This window comes from Saccoglossus kowalevskii, chromosome 12, assembly GCF_978046115.1.
Source record: "Saccoglossus kowalevskii chromosome 12, keSacKowa6.1, whole genome shotgun sequence".
In the NCBI taxonomy this organism is placed as follows: domain Eukaryota; kingdom Metazoa; phylum Hemichordata; class Enteropneusta; family Harrimaniidae; genus Saccoglossus; species Saccoglossus kowalevskii.
This window is the reverse complement of record NC_140652.1, coordinates 3767891-3784420: the sequence shown is the minus strand read 5'-3', so window position 1 is coordinate 3784420 and position 16530 is coordinate 3767891. Positions and strand designations below refer to the sequence as shown.

The window sequence follows — 16530 nt, the reverse complement described above, 5'->3', positions numbered from 1 at the left end:
AGTCTCTTTTTCTTACATAATTGTTTTGAAATTAGAGTTTTTAAGACAAAAATATGATCAATAGTACAATGGTTCTTTCTAGACCCAGCTTGGTTATTATTGATTAGTTTGTTCTCTTCAATATAGTTATTAAGACGAGAATTGATTATGCTACAAAACAGTTTACCAATACAACTAGATACATATATTCCTCTGTAGTTTTGGGGATCATGTTTGTCACCTTTTTTATATAAATGTGTAATTATACTGGTATTCCAAATATCCAGAAATATTGAAGATTCATGAATTAAATTTTTTTAGTTTTTTGTATTTTCAATGCATTAACAATGTCTTTTTGCGTAATTTCTGTATCTAATATATCATTGTGTGGTACACTGTTTTCAAATCTTAATAATTCATTTTTAACACTATCATGAAACGTATTTAAGTTCATGTTATCTGAATTCATATTATTATAGTAGTCAAGCCATTCAGTGCCCGAGACATTAACAACATTACGGAAATCGATCGACTGAAGAAGAAAACCGTGAAAGAACTCAAAGAAATACTCAAATCAAATGGACTCAAGGTCGGAGGCAACAAAAATGATCTGGTTGTTAGGACGTTTGCTGCAATTTCCAGCGAACCGCCGTCGAAAGACGCAGACGATACAGAACATGATTCGCCGCCGACAACTTCTGCCGGTCAACAAGATGATCGCGCTTGGTCTGTTGATGGTATACTTTCTTCAGCTGAAGGAAAAACATGGTCAACAGATCTTCGTCTTATTCCAGCCTTCACATTTCTGCAGCTCTACCATTACCTGGTCGTAGTTTCAGAAAAATATTCGGTGAATTCAATGGGTAAGGCAGGATATAAACAGCTGAAAGCGTTTAAATGATTTCTAGACGATACAGCCCTGGTTGGTTGCGGCCCTGGGGGAATGATATAGCGATTTTAACGTAACGTGGCAATATAAAGTTTTCAGAGAGCGAGCGATATAGAATTCTGAGCAGTTAACTGATAGCTAGACTGAATCAGAATGATTGAAAAATAAATTTGTATACAAGGAATATGTTACTGGCTTAATTTATGTAGGTGCTGCTGTCTTGTATTAAAACAGTTTTTTAAATATTGCGCTAAAGGAATTGACATTTTCTCGTTACTTAGTAATGATATGAATTTATTTTCATTACTAAATTTGTCAAAATTTGGTATACATTTATTAGCTACAATGTAAAGTTTTAATCTCATTTCATTGTAATGAGGACAATTTATGACAAAATGTTGTTCATCTTCAACATGGTCATTGTCGCACATATTGCAGACTCTGTCTTTAAAATCCAAACCTATATGCCAGCCTGTTTCAATTTTCAGACAGTGGTTGCCAAGTCTAAATTTTGTTAAGGATTTGCGAAGTTCATTGTTTTTCATAATTGTTAAGTAGTTTTCTTGTTCAATTTTGGTTTTAAAAAGTTTGTAGGTTCTTAGTTTAGTTTTAAAATTTGATTTTTTCCTATTGAAGAGGCAATCAGTACCAGACAAACTACTGGACTCAGTTTTATACAGACCACAGTTTTCAACGTATGCCATAGAATATGGCAAAAGACATGAAGAGGATGCTGTCATGGCATATGTAGAAAATAAAAAACAGGATGGCAATAACAGTGTTGGGGTTCATGAAGTCGGGCTTCTACTGTGCAAAGAAAACCCAGATTACGGAGCCAGTCTTGACAGAATAGTGTTTGATTCTACAGAGCCCAATAATACCAAAGGCGGGTTAGAAGTAAAATGCCCACCATCATTTCAAGGTATGACTGTCAAGCAAGCCACTGAGAAAAAGAACTCGTATTTAAAAGTTGACAGCAGTGGTTCAGTGATGCTAAAATATTGTGAATACTGTGCGAGTGGCTTATAATAACGCTATAAGGTTGGTCTTTAGCCTTAAACGGGCTAGCAGCGCCAGTGGTAATTGCGCAAGGCATTATATAACTTCAGTCAGCGCCTACTTACGAGCGATAATGCTTTAATTCGTACTTGTGTCAAGTCTTGACAGTTTTTTCTTATCCAAATTGTGGACTAATCTTAGAAGTTGTATTTATTAGTGTTCGTGTTTGTTATGTATTTAATATGGGACTTTTTTGGCCTGAAATAAAGGATTAATAATAATAATTAATAAAAGAAACACATGACTATTATATTCAAATACAAGGGCAAATGTATGTGTCAGGATTACCATGGTTTGATTTTGTTGTATGGTTTGGTAACGATTGTGATATTTTTGTGCAGCGTATCCGATTCAATGACAAGGCATGGCATACTCTCATCCTCCCTGCTATCAACCACTTTTACCATAATGCATTTCTGCCAGTAATCGTCACTCATTGAGTCAAAAGGGGAAGAAAACTATATCTTCATGGAGGATGGAACTATAATGTCAAGTCTAAAATGGACAAAAACTGTATCTAGTTCTTGACTAGTCTTGGGGAGAAACCAGTCTGCTTTGTGAAATGCGACAAAATTCATAATTGCAGAGAACAGGGCAACAAAGAGGAGATAAATAATGACTTATTTACACATGTATTTAATTTTAAAACTATTTACAATTCATGCATAAAATACAATTACATGTATTTGAAACATGTGCAGTATTTAATTGGGGACACATTGCAGGTGAATGACAGAAAGCACTTTTTTTTATTTATTCTATTATTTATACATGTATTTAATTTCAAAAACTATTTACAGTTCATTGTAATACAATTATTTATAACCTCTGCAATAATTTATTAGTGTCTATAAAATATAAAACAGATTGTTATACATTTTTCAGTTTTCTTACATCAATAAAAATAGTGTTGCACAGATGATAAGTAGCTATTTTGTTTAGCAAACTACAGAATAAAACCTTTCTTATTGGTTATTTGTTGGCTATGAATGCATCTGGACTTAAGGTATTATAAAATTACTCATCTATGGCCATGTAGTGTCCCGTTACGCTATATGACCTTTGACCTGTAATTAATATACATGGCCAGTAGAGGGCGTGCTTGATTATTAAAAATCCATCATGGCTGACTAGATTAGATTCTGTGTGTATGTGAATTATCCAGTGCCATCCTGCACTATTGAGTATCAGACACTCTACAGGCCAGTCTCTAAAGAAATTGAATTTAATCTAGACAAGGTGCAATGAAGTAAAAAAATGGCAGAAAATAATAAGCCCCCCCCCAAAAAAACAAAAACAAAACACAAACTGGCAGCAAAAACTAATACAATAAGGTTTCTATTTACACTGACCACTTATTACTGGCTCATTGTTTTCCATTTTTTTGGTGCCAATAATGGTGGCAGAAAGTTTGTCAGGTAACTACAAACAATAAATATCTGATTTGAAACTTTTACTAAAGATAGTGGCATAACTCCATATAAAATATGATAATTCTTAATTCTCCCAATTGCCCTTTCAACATTTATGCGAACTGATGCAATGTCCATTGTGTCCTGCACTTCACTGGCAGTGAGTTGTGCCCCGTCACCTTTAAATGGTGGTATATTCAGATCAACACCTACTGGGAGAATACTCTGAATTTCAAACCCTCTGTCGGCCATTATTGTCACCTGGATCCAGCTTATCACATAAACCTGACTTTAATGTTATTTCTTTGTCCGATATCCGACCTCCGTACAAATCAGAAATAAATGTTACAGCACCGTTTGGAGAGATACCAACAAGTGACTTAAAGGTGTTGTGGTGCTTGTAATTAGATCAAGTTTGACTATGGGCCAGTAAAGATGAAGGCACCTCAACAGACACCTCTGTACAGTCAATAACTCTGGTTGTAGGGAACTGCATAAACTCTGTCAGATTTTTTCTAGCAGGCAGCACATGCAATAAAATAACAAACAGAAATCACGCCAGTGTGCGGTTCAGAATTAATACGCTTTATTAAGCTGGTAGTGAGTTCTATACACAATGGGGTGATGCTAAGGGAAATATTACTAGTTATATTAATACATGTCACAATCCGTAAAACGGCATACAATTATAAGACAAACTAGACTACACGCTAATCAAAATTACAACAATGCGTGAAGCATACACATTATAAATACAAGCAGTAAATTAAGAACTAGCATTACAAGTTGGTAATACAACCGGTTAGACCTCATGAACACGTCACACAACAAGTTCAGACTGTCCTAATGTCCGGTAAGTTCAAACGTGCACTTGCTCGACACTTGCTTCACTCCACACAATCCAGAATTCCACTTCACAGCCTTCCACTCAGACTGCGCTCCATGCTCCATGCGTCACGACGGCTCACCGCTCACAGGTCATCTGGAAAAGGGACAAGTACATTGCATAATACTCGCCGTTTTAAACACAACTAAAGAAACGTAATATGGATGTATTTAATCGGGCTACCGTACCCGGCATAGTTGAATGAACTACTAGGAAATGATTAAACTGAAATCTCAACTTACAGTTTCTATGTGCTGGCGTCTTGTCCATCTCCCTCACCAAAGGGTGGAATCTCCAAGTCTCAGGAATATCCCCAAGCTGCAAAACCAATTTGGCAGACCTCTACTCTATATACTTGGCTGACCGAATACAGCAAAGTCACCACTGACTCCCACCAACTCAAAGCCTGAACGCCTTGCCAGTTGATAGTAAAATTACGAGTCACCACGAGTAGAATTGCAGGAGATGCTCACTCCTGGACAACTGATGGACAACTAACCACATCACACTGCAGAATTACCAAGCACACTCACCTACTTTGCATCACAAAAGTAGTTCTATTCATCACTCCATCCTACTCTAGTAAACCTCCATACACCCACCTGTAAGTGCATACCACTAACTTCCAATACACACTCGCATACCAGCACACTGCAAATCAAACTATGACCTGATTCATGTACACCTGTACACTAGTTACTAAGCAACAGACTTAGCACTATTAAGTTTATTATATGATGAGTTTATTCAATAAAGTTACTTTACAATACTATAACCTACAGACACAAATAACTAGACAATAACAAATAACATCCAAAATAGTGACAATTTTGTCACAAACTCATCTGGTAAAGCTTTCTTAATTTGAGCTTGTGTTGGAAAGGGAAATAAAAGTTTCAGCTCATGGCTGAGAAAATTTATCAAAGTTGTGAAAATTCTAGAAAATTGGCTAGAACTAATGTCAAACCTGTCTGAAATGTCCACAACAAACAATCCTACTTTCAACCTAAGACCATAAATAACTCTTCCAAGGTGGACATTTTTCGTTTACGCCCTGATTTACCTTTGTTCATAGTTTGATACTTCTGTGATTCTGCCACCTTACTCGAATTCCTCCAATATTGCAACTTCTCAGCTTTAGTTTTGAGAAAGTCATGGAATGCTATCAAAGCATTGTAGTTTTGGAAACCTGTATAAAACTGTACAGCCTTGTCATCACTTTTTATACGTTCAAGTGAAAATTCTTTTTTTCGATAGTTTTCCACTTCTTCCAAAAGCTCCGATATTTTCACTTTCATATTATAAAAATCTGCTAAACTAGCACAATGCAACTCCAAAGATGCAATTTCTGAACACTGTAATGGGAAACTGTAATCATGTTCATTTTGTATGACTGAATGATGAGGTGTAGAGTCTAAGATATCACTGATATCATACTGTGTCCCAGTGTCTTCAGTGAGAGTTGGTGTCTGAAAAATAAAAGGTTTATAAAAGGTTAGTTTTAATTCATTGACATTAAAAATGATTTTAAAAATAGGAGGAAATAATCCAATCAACAAAACGTTGTTGGGTTGTAAAATAGTTCCAACTAAATCTGCCTTGTTATAAACTATGGTCTTGGTATTTGAGTACGAAAAGTATTAATTTAATTTTACTAGCAGAAAAAAAAATTGTCTGTCCAGAAAAAAATAAGATGCACAAAAGTACACATTTGACAAAAAAAACATTGGTAAAATTTACAGTCGATTGGTGGTTGACAAAAACCCCAAATATCACAAACCTACCTTCTCAAAGAACTGAACAACTGCTCATTGATACTGATTCATCTTCAGATTTGGTGCAGAGTGCAGGGGAATCTGGCTCTGACACCTACAAAAATATCATAAAGTCACACAAATTAATTTTCATTACCAAAGAATGTTTATTATGTTACTAGCTTGCGTCTCTGCAGGGAGAAAATTGTTCAAAATTAAACTATTTTTGCTGATAACTTGATAATCAGTTAAAACTATCATGGTGATACAATTAATACACAATTATGATACTGTAAAGTAAACAATTTTTACTGGGTTTAAATTTCGTTGATTTAGCATTTCAGTAATATTCAGTGGGTTTTAGATTAGCGCATTTTGCAGTCAGCGAAATAAGCAAAATCAAAACCCAGTAAATAATTACCCCTTTTACAGTAGGTTGAAAAATCCAGATAGATGTATGCCCGCTTCCTGAGGGTTTAAGGTTGGGGTTGGGTCGGCCAATCAGGATCAACCTTGTATCTAACTTTGAAGCCTCTATTTTAGACAGCCACACACCATGGTATGAAACTAGGAAAGGTATTGAGATTAAAATGCTTTTGCAGAGTCCTCATTACCATGTTCATCTTGCTGAAAGTTCAGGTTTGGTTCAGCTGCTAGCATTACCAACAACAGCTTATTAGTCCCTGTTCAGGCGCAGCCTGAAAAGGGGACTTTATAATTCAGGTTTTGTCCGTTTTCCCGTCTCCAACATTTTCTCAGAAATTCTACAGCAGGTATCAGTGAAACTTGGCAGGTTGATGAACAAGTGTATTCCGAGTATGCACGTATTTTTTTCCAGATCTGAAAATCACAAGTGGGTCTTTTTCACGATTTTTATCAAAAATTACCTCTCCCGTTTGACATTGACAGAACGTCTGCGCATGCTCAGAATAAATTAATTACTGTAAAATACTTTATTTTTGCTTGCAACATTTTTTTGCTATTTTCGCTGAAGGAATGTTTCAGTTAAAATAAAATCCAGCGAATATTCCCTTTTTCCTATATTTTACAGTCAAACTTGTCAAAAATCAATGAAAATAAATTCAATACAAAAAACAGCCAGAAAAAGTCTTTTCAGCGAATGATAATATTCCAGCTGAAATAAAATATTTTACAGTAGATTAGATCTGTGAGTAACACTACAGCACGCGATTTCTCCATTGTGTGCAATTTATTATAGTACTGTTTATACATGTATTCTGTTCGGCTCAGTGGTCTCATTCACTAGTTACTAGAAGAACTAGTAACCTTATTTGATTTCAAGAACTTCAAGAAGGCGGCATAAGAGACGTGTTTGCAAAGGTAAGTTCTCCAGTTTCTACAAAATTGAATGTGTTTTGGGGTACTATTGGTGTACATTCCGTGATGTACGTACGTGAATATTATGATTGCCAGTTTTATATTCTTGTGAAAAGCCAAAAAAGCAAACAATTGTCTCCAATCTACGAAACTAGTTTGTAAATTGTATACCCTGTCAAATTATTGTACAGGGACGATTAATTCATGGGGACATAGTTTCAAGTAAATCCGGTCTTTTGCTTGTGTTGCGATTTCCGAAATATCCACAACTCGGGGGGGGGGGGATGTCCCTGTGTCGATCAACTTATTCATTATATAATAGTAGGTTGCATATGATTATATTCGTATTTTTATGTTGTGAGCATTAAACTGTTAGTTGTAATGAAGATTTTGCCGATCTCGTACGATTCAACATGGCTGATGTGTAGTGGCAACACGTGTATGGACGTTCGGTCGAGTAGTCTGCAACGGACCATGAACTCGCCCGGCGTTTTTTCGCCATTGTTTTTTAGTTTTTTTTTAAATATATTTTAGATATTTCATTAACTCCTGGCACCTAAAAGAGTCTAATCTATATTTTACCATAGTCATTGACACCTATTGTGAATAGCCCGAATGGGTAAGCTTCGTTTCGACAATGAGCTGTTATTTTGATTAAAAAAAAATCATGCCGTTTTCCCCGTCAAAATCAAACCATAAAGATCTTGCCAGAACATCGGTAAATCTACTACCGCGTTGCGTTCACCACGAGGTCACTGAACCGTCATTAACATATTTAAATGAGCCACGTGTAAATGAGAACATGGCAGATATCGTATCCTTCGCGCATTTTTATTCGACCGAAATCATTCGATTACGATGAAATTTATAAAAATTCAACGAATTAAATTTTTGTGCGTTATTATAATCATTACTGAATAATAATCAACAATTGCAATACTTCGAAAACAAGCAAGTTATTCACTTGCGAAACACAGAATGACCAGATTGTGCTACCGTGATCATTCGCTACCGGTACTACCGGTAACCACTAAGCAATGTATTCGTGTTTGTATTTATTCGAAACTTCTTTTAGAACATACTTTACTTTTCGTTATCAACAAGATTATAAAAAAAATAATGCATGTTACAGTATGTGAATTTTTTTTTTTGGGGGGGGGGGATTCAATTCCAACATTTCGCGATGCCTATGAACCAAAGGCCTTTCACTCTTCTCTGAGTGTGACACCTAAACCAGAGGTTTTATGGTGTATAAACTGGCACTAAATGAAAAGGTTGTTGAACCTCATTCAAATTTATAAGTACATGTTATTATGCATTTCATTATGAAAACTGACTAAATTAAATGTGATCTTATTTTTAATTATGATTATGATTTATATCGGTAATGACGTTTTCATCCAATATTAATTGTGCAATTGTTACAATGCCTACCTACACATTTATTGTTTTTGTTTCTGTTGCCCTGTAATAGACATTTGTAAAAAAAAAATTTCGTTGCATCAAATAAATAACCCAATTTTATGATAGAAGCTTGCAATCTTGTGCCATACAGGGTCAAGTGATTGAGCAATAACAAATGTGATTTTATGTATTAGGTCGTTGAATGTATCCAAAATCATGGTACCAATGATGTGAAATTTCAGGAATGTTCGCTGAAAGTTTATCAATCCTGCGTATTGTCTTGTTCTTTTTCAATCCTGCATTTCAGTTACTAGAATTCATACTAAAAAAATAGTTTCTGTTTTTCTTCTAATAATTCGGCCACTTTCAAAAACAAATATTTTTCCATAGTCGAAATGCTAGAAAAATACAAAACTACTGTGATTTCATAGCGATACCTGTAGAGCCATTGTCAATTAGTTCGCCTGATCAACACAGCGTTATACATAGGACTGATATTGAATCACGGAGAGTAAAATCTGGTGATACTAATCCCTAGAACCACTCAGATTGGGACATATGTCTTATGAACCCACATGTGTATGTCTTTGACTATACTTATTTTAACCTATTTTTTTTTTACAGTGGTGCTGTGAACTGCTTCAATTTCGCAAGGCAATTTTTTCTGGGTTCCTACAACATGGAGTGTCAGGGACTTTATTGAAATGTTGTACACAAATTTCACAAAATCCTGAATATATCTAGAAGTGAAAATTAAATGGTTTACAGTATTTTATACCCATTAATAATGATTGAAATGCAATAGTATCACTGCACTAAAAAGACTTCAAACAATTATTTGTTTCTTCTCCATTGAAGGGAATGAGCAGACCAACCTTTATCGCAACTGGTTTTCTTAATTATTACATGTACTTGCTCTGAAAACATTAACAGATGTTGTTCTATGTACAATGAATACATTTTAAATAATAAACCTTACTGTGTTAATGTGTCAAATTGTATTTGACAACATGAGAATGATTCAGATGTCCAGTGGTGATGTTGAAACAAACCCAGGTCTTGGTAATATACTAAGACCTGATTAACAAAGAAGTCATGTACATCAAGGTTCACTCAGATTTATGAATGCAGTTTCTTGAGCAAGTATACATGTTTGAAAAACAGTTTTGTTGCACTTGTGTACTCTGAGATTCTGAACATGGGTCAGTGGAAGTTTTTAGTTGTCAGTACAAAACTAGATCATCGGAAATCACTTTATGATGAGTTGTACCCACATAGAGTACATATTTATTCACCTGTTTGCAGATGTTCCTTGTACAACTTTATAATCAAATAACGGGGACTGTGACATTCCATGTCTTGTTTTGATGTAAAGAAGGATATACCAGTGTAGAAATGAATTTGTTAACTGTACAGCTTTATACACAGTTGTTCTTTGCCCCACTCATTACTATAATGTATCCAGAAATTACACAAAATATATAGTCCATATCTGACATATATTAAATAATATAAAATACACTATTTATTGAACCTTTCTAATACATTTATTTAGTGGTGCATCCACAACATTTTAAGCAGTAATGTCTCCAAAAAAACAACATGAAAAATGAAGTTACTTTTACTTCAAAATTACACTTGTGTGTTGGCACGAATCTAGAAGCCGTACCTACACACGAATTGGTGACGTCACAAAATAAATGACCTTCAATCAGCGGCGTTTCCTCGGTATATACGAATTGGTATATACAAATTACAATAAAGATACTTAAGACATTACACATAAGGTGCCTAAAACAAATCACGTGACAATATAATGATGATAACGGTAATAAATCCTGGCTTAACAGTTGAACAGAACGCTCATATAGTCAGTCAGGTGACGCCGAGGGTCACACACTGTGTTGCAAAATGGCTGTGTGGTTGAAACTGGGTCATGGCGTGACGGGTGAGGAAGACATCATTAAACACTCTCAAAATCACAATAAAACGGGGAAGTGGTTGCATATTACGGCATAGCCAACATGGGAAATAAAAAAAAACGCCCAATACAAACGACATGGGTTTGAATCACACTAGATACACACTCACCACACACTCGCCAGAACCAAAGCAATCAGAAACCAGCAATCGTTTTGGCTTTTCCGTTCAACTCATCGGAACACTGGAGTAGTTAAGAAAATTAACACCACTTGACGACCAACGTTGTGGCGTGATACACATGCGTGCCATCAAAATAAAACAAAATTAGCTTGAAAAGACAGTGGGTTTGAGTTCTGCTCAGAGCTACCGTAAAAACGTAAATCAAATAAACTGAAATCTCTCAAACCGTAAACAAGTAAACAAAGAATGTCGCGAAAAAATAATAAATCCCACAAAACTCCACCATACAAAACTGAATGAATAAATAATAAAATAACTTGCGTCTTAAACTGGACGACACGCAATTTGTTCAACAGTTTCCAGATTGTGACAAGAGATAAACAAGACCCAAGTCAAGGTAAGTTTTGTTAAAGTGTCGATGGCGTTCCCTATAATACGAAAACAATTCAGGCAACAGACGAATATCTTCTGTGGTGTTGTGGAATTTATACTGTGTCTGCGGAATTGTTGATTGAGGGTTCGAAGCCAGCAGTTAACACTTTGTTAGAAAGTTTCACAATTAAATCAAATATCCAATGATACCAGTATATTTATTTCATTATTTTAACAACTTGCAATGGTGGAAGTTGGTCAAACACGAGTTCTTACACCTAAATAAGTATCAAATATTTGTCGACACATTTATTCTCTCAATTTAGCAACCTTGTAGAGGTGGAAATTAATTAAACAGCAGGTATTTACTCATCACAAATATAATGGTCAATATTTGTCCATACATTCATTCTGTCAATTTAACAACTTGTAATGGTGTAAAATAATTAAACGAGAGCTGTCTACACCAAAATAAGTCTAAATATTTGTCCGCACATTTATTCTCTCAATTTAACAACTTGTAATGGTGTAAAATAATTAAACGAGAGCTGTCTACACCAAAATAAGTCTAAAATATTTGTCTGCACATTTATCCTCTCAATTTAACAACTTGTAATTGTGGGAATTAATCAAATGAGAAATGTCTACACCAAGGAGGACCCGGGTTCAATTCCCATGCCTGCCAGTCTTTTTTCACAAACACTAATTTGCAATAAAGCTAAATATGAAACAAAATTTGCATGACTACCCATATGGTTCAGTGGATATGTACAATGTAGGCAATGTGAGAGATCGCTGGTTCGAATCCAGTAAGGTTAGTACGATTTTTGAATGCTAGTGAAAACATTGATCCTATAAGTAGGACTTAAATCCTATCATTTGTGTGAAGACACTCGTGGTACAGTGGACAAGACAGTGTGCTGGGAACTCATAGATTGCAAGTTCGAATCACGGACAGAACACTCCGACAAGATATGAAAGAAAAAAAACATTAACAGCAACTTCTGTATATCAAGAACTCAAGTAAAAAAAAAAAAAAACAGAACACAAGAAACTACCTCACATGGAAGCCAGTTGAAGTACGAACACAGTTGACAGCTGCAGATCACGTGCAACAACAGAAACGATGATCAATGCTGCTCTCCAAATGGGTCCCTTCTTTTGTATTGACCCCCTAAGGATTGCTAATCCCCTTTCTAACTCTTCCCCCAAAAATAATATATCGCCCCTTTTAGAATTTATTGATCCACAAATTAATGAATATTCATGAGCACAGAAACTGCTATGTCATGAATAAATTAGCATAATTAAAAAAAAATGCATAAAGTGTAGGTACTCCTACTGGAGTCCTGCCTGTGTGTTTTGCACTTAAAAATTCAAAAGTGAACAAATAATTAAAACATGCTTTAGAACATCTGGTTCAAGCATCGCAATGGAAGCTAGACAAAGTTCACAAAAGTTTAACTCACCAACTTTCCCTTGTAAATAATTTTTCGCCGATGAATTCTTTTCTGTTGTGATCTATTTGGAAGAGAAAGTGTTGGTGTATAACTTTTCGATTCTGGTAAATCAATCTTTCTTCCATTTATAAAATATTTGCTGTAAACACGGGAATATTTTGTAGGCCTCCATTTGTCGTCCCTTCCTATATTGCATGCACGAATGTCTTGTACCTGGAAGGGGCTTCCTTGTTATGGTGAAAAACGAAACATCGTCTCCATACGGTTTCCCTTTGCGTGGTTTGGCTTGACTGCTACAGCCCGGAACACAGAAAACCATTATCGCTCTACTATTAAGAAAGAAGAAGAAAATAGCTGAGAGTACGCCTACAACCGGATCATAAAGAGAAAGATGCCATATAAGAATTTGTTGTGTTACCGGAACTGTGCAATATCAGAACGTCATGCATGGGCGAAGAAACGAAGTCCGAAATGAAAAGAGGTCAAAAACAGAAAAAAAATGCTTAAAAATATTGACATTGTTATTTTGTGAGATCATTGTCGTTTCTCAACTGCAGACACTGACTGCCGGATTGTGCCATAAACAAGGGCTAGACCGTAGCTAGCTGTTTTCAATACACGAGTCGGTGAAAATGATTGCTAAAATTCAACAGTTTTAACTGCCGTCCTGACTCAAATGTTGCATTCAAGCTATTCTATAGTTCATGCTCGATTAATTAATGCTGGATTGCATAAAAAACAGAGTCACAACAAAGACAGTACAAGATAAAAAACTTACCGTTTACTCCGTAGAAAACACACGTCCTCGAAATTGCAAGTATACTTCCTACTCGTACCTAGGTCAAATTGGCGATTTGCATATTGCTGCGCATGCGCATATATACTTCAGGTGAGATTGTGCAAAGGGTCTAATAGATCATCATCCCGAAGCGATCCGAAGTTGCACGAGGCAGTCCGTAGGCGACTAATCCATGTTAATCACTTGTAAACATAATTTATCTGATAAATCTGAAGTAGTAAGCAAATATTGGCTACGCAAATAAGATCAAAGGGTCAAAAGACGTTGTTCATCCCAGGGTTTGTAGTTCCATGTTTACATGTACAAAAATGCTCCATATAAATTGATCTATAACAACCTTATGGCCTAACACTAAAATTCAGGTGAGTTTTTAAATGTTTCTTCACCCCTGCTGTATTGGTGGGTTCAAACTTAGCACTTGGACATTTGACAACCATTTGACAACCATTGATGAAGGAAGTGTCTAACACACTTGACAGGTGGGACTACAAATAGACAGAAGCCATGCATGGCAAAGTCCCTGTTAGTTATCAAATTTAAGATATATAGTTTTGTTTATAGTAATATAGCTGGAATATAACCATGTCAGGAATATGATTTTTTAACATTAAAATGATTGACATTTGTATCTGATCGTCAAACAAGTACTTGTCTATATTGAGAGATATTGCTCTGGAACAGCATTCAAAATCAGCCATGTTGAATACATGTATATATATAACATGATGTATAACGAATATATAAAATTTGAATATAATCAGTCAAAGCATTTAAGAGATATGGCTCTAGAAGCCCAATCATTAAAACAAAATGGCCGCCAGTCAGCCATTTTGAATCTAATCTGAAAAATAAAATGATATGCATCAGGAACCCGTAATAATGTCTAATGTATGTACCAAGTTTGAACGAAATCCATCCATAAATGCCAGAAATGCTTGATATTTGATGATTTTTTTGCACAAAAATGGCCACCATTTGGCCATTTTGAATAGGATCGTCAAACAAATACATCTGTTTATCTATGACATGATGTATAATGAATATTTAAAATTTGAACATAATCAGTGAAAGAAAGTCAGAAATATGGCACGAGAACCACATCCATTAAAACAAAATGGCCGCCAGTCGGCCATTTTGAAACTCATCTGAAAAACAAAATTATTTGCATCAAGGTCCCATAATGTCTAATGTATATACCAAGTTTGAATAAAATCCATCTGTAAACAGCCGAGAAATGCTTAATTTTTAAGAATTTTTTAGTACAAAAATGGCCGCCATTCGGCCATCTTGAATCAGATCGTAAAACAAAATTATGTGCATCAATCCTATAATGTCTTATGTATAGTTTGAACAAAATCCATCTGTAAACAGACGAGAAATGCTTGATTTTGCTGATTTTTAGCACAAAAATGGCCGCCATTCGGCCATCGTGAATCAGATCGTGAAACAAATTGATGTGCATATGTATAATATCATGTATGTACGCACGCACGCACGCACGCACGGAGGTCAAAACATAAGTCCCTGTTTTCGGACTGCGTCCGAACGGGGACTAAAAAGGCAATCATTTGCAAGGTGAATACTATTGATATTGTCAATAGAAGTTCTGGGGTGCCTGGTTTGCACAACAATAGAGTCTGCATCAAAATTAAGTGAATTAGTTAATTATTAATAAAGAGGCAAAATGAATAAATTGAAGTATTACCGGGTAATAATCCAGGAAAGAGCCCATGCACGGGCAAATGCCCGAACCCCACTTTTGGTAATAAAGAAATTGAGGTCATGTCCTGGAGTATTTGTTATCATTGTATTAAGAGTTGACTTCCTTGTAGTCTGTTGTGATTCTGATAACAATTCGTGAAAAATAATTGTCAATTGCATGAAATGAGGGTTGACGGGTGAACGCAACATAGCTGTGACAGCAAAACAGGTAATTTCGTGTTCTGCATTCAGAGCAGCACGTTCGCCACTGTTTACATAATTTACATTCATTTTTAAAGATTTTTTTATCTCAATCATATTAGTCAGCAAGTCTACAAAAAGGTATATTAAAGCAGAAACGGCAGTTTTCTTTTTAAAATATGTTGTGGCCCTGAAAAGGGCCAGCCGTTTGGTTTGTGCTTCCTTAGAAACAATTCAAGCAAATCTTACAATATATGGATCAGAGCAGCGAAGCAAGTGTCACACTGGTTCGGCTTTAGCATCATCGACAATAAAACCAATGTTGCAATATTGTAGCAACCCGTACCTGAGAGAGTGGTTGAAATCACTTTGTTTTGGCTTTATAAAACATTTAGTAGCAGCTTGCGAATCCATAACTGGGGCCAGCAATTTTTTAATGTCATGATGAAGACTGCCAACTTTTTTACCACCTTTCATCACAGCTATTGCTATTTTTGTCATGAAAATTATTCTTCTGTCATTGGAGAAATAAAAATTCTTTCTATTTCAAGCCCACCGCAATAACCATATAGTGAGACATTCCAACCACCGGAACTTGCTGAATGATAAATTTCACCAAGATTGATGAGCGTCTCGTCTGATAAGAAAGCAATGTAGACTTTACCTCTATGATGAAACACTAGTAGTGAAGTCATTCTTAGCCAATCAGTAAAGCAGATGCTTAAAGGTCAAAGATGATTGACAGACTGTAAACGAAAGCATCGTGTGCCATTGCAGCAACCCCATTTTTCTTGTCTCTTTATTGTAATTAGACGTGAAATAAAAGTGCCAAGCTGACAGACAGCAAAATCTGTAGAGTAAAAGTGCAAGTCCAAGTAAAAGTCTAAATTGTGTGTGACAACATCAACAAACTTTAGGACGAAGCTGTAAAATAAACAAAAAATATGCACATTTTATTACAAAATTAATTACGTACCACCCAATTTACGAGGTTGAACATATTTTTGAGACACACTCAAAATCTTCATCATTATCTCCACTGACGAATGTGCTGGATCATATGCAAACTCTCAATGTAAAGCATTTTCCGCCATGATGTATTCTTGCATGATTTGACCTGCAGCAACGTCTTTTGACCTAATGGCTCAAGTCTGTTATTAACCAATCAGAATG

The 16530-nt window shown here is 35.5% G+C and overlaps 1 pseudogene; it reads right to left on the bottom strand.

Annotated features, from left to right (window-relative positions):
- Positions 1-3285: 3285 nt before the first annotated feature.
- Positions 3286-16052, bottom strand: LOC144357545 (uncharacterized; annotated as a pseudogene).
- Positions 16053-16530: the final 478 nt, after the last annotated feature.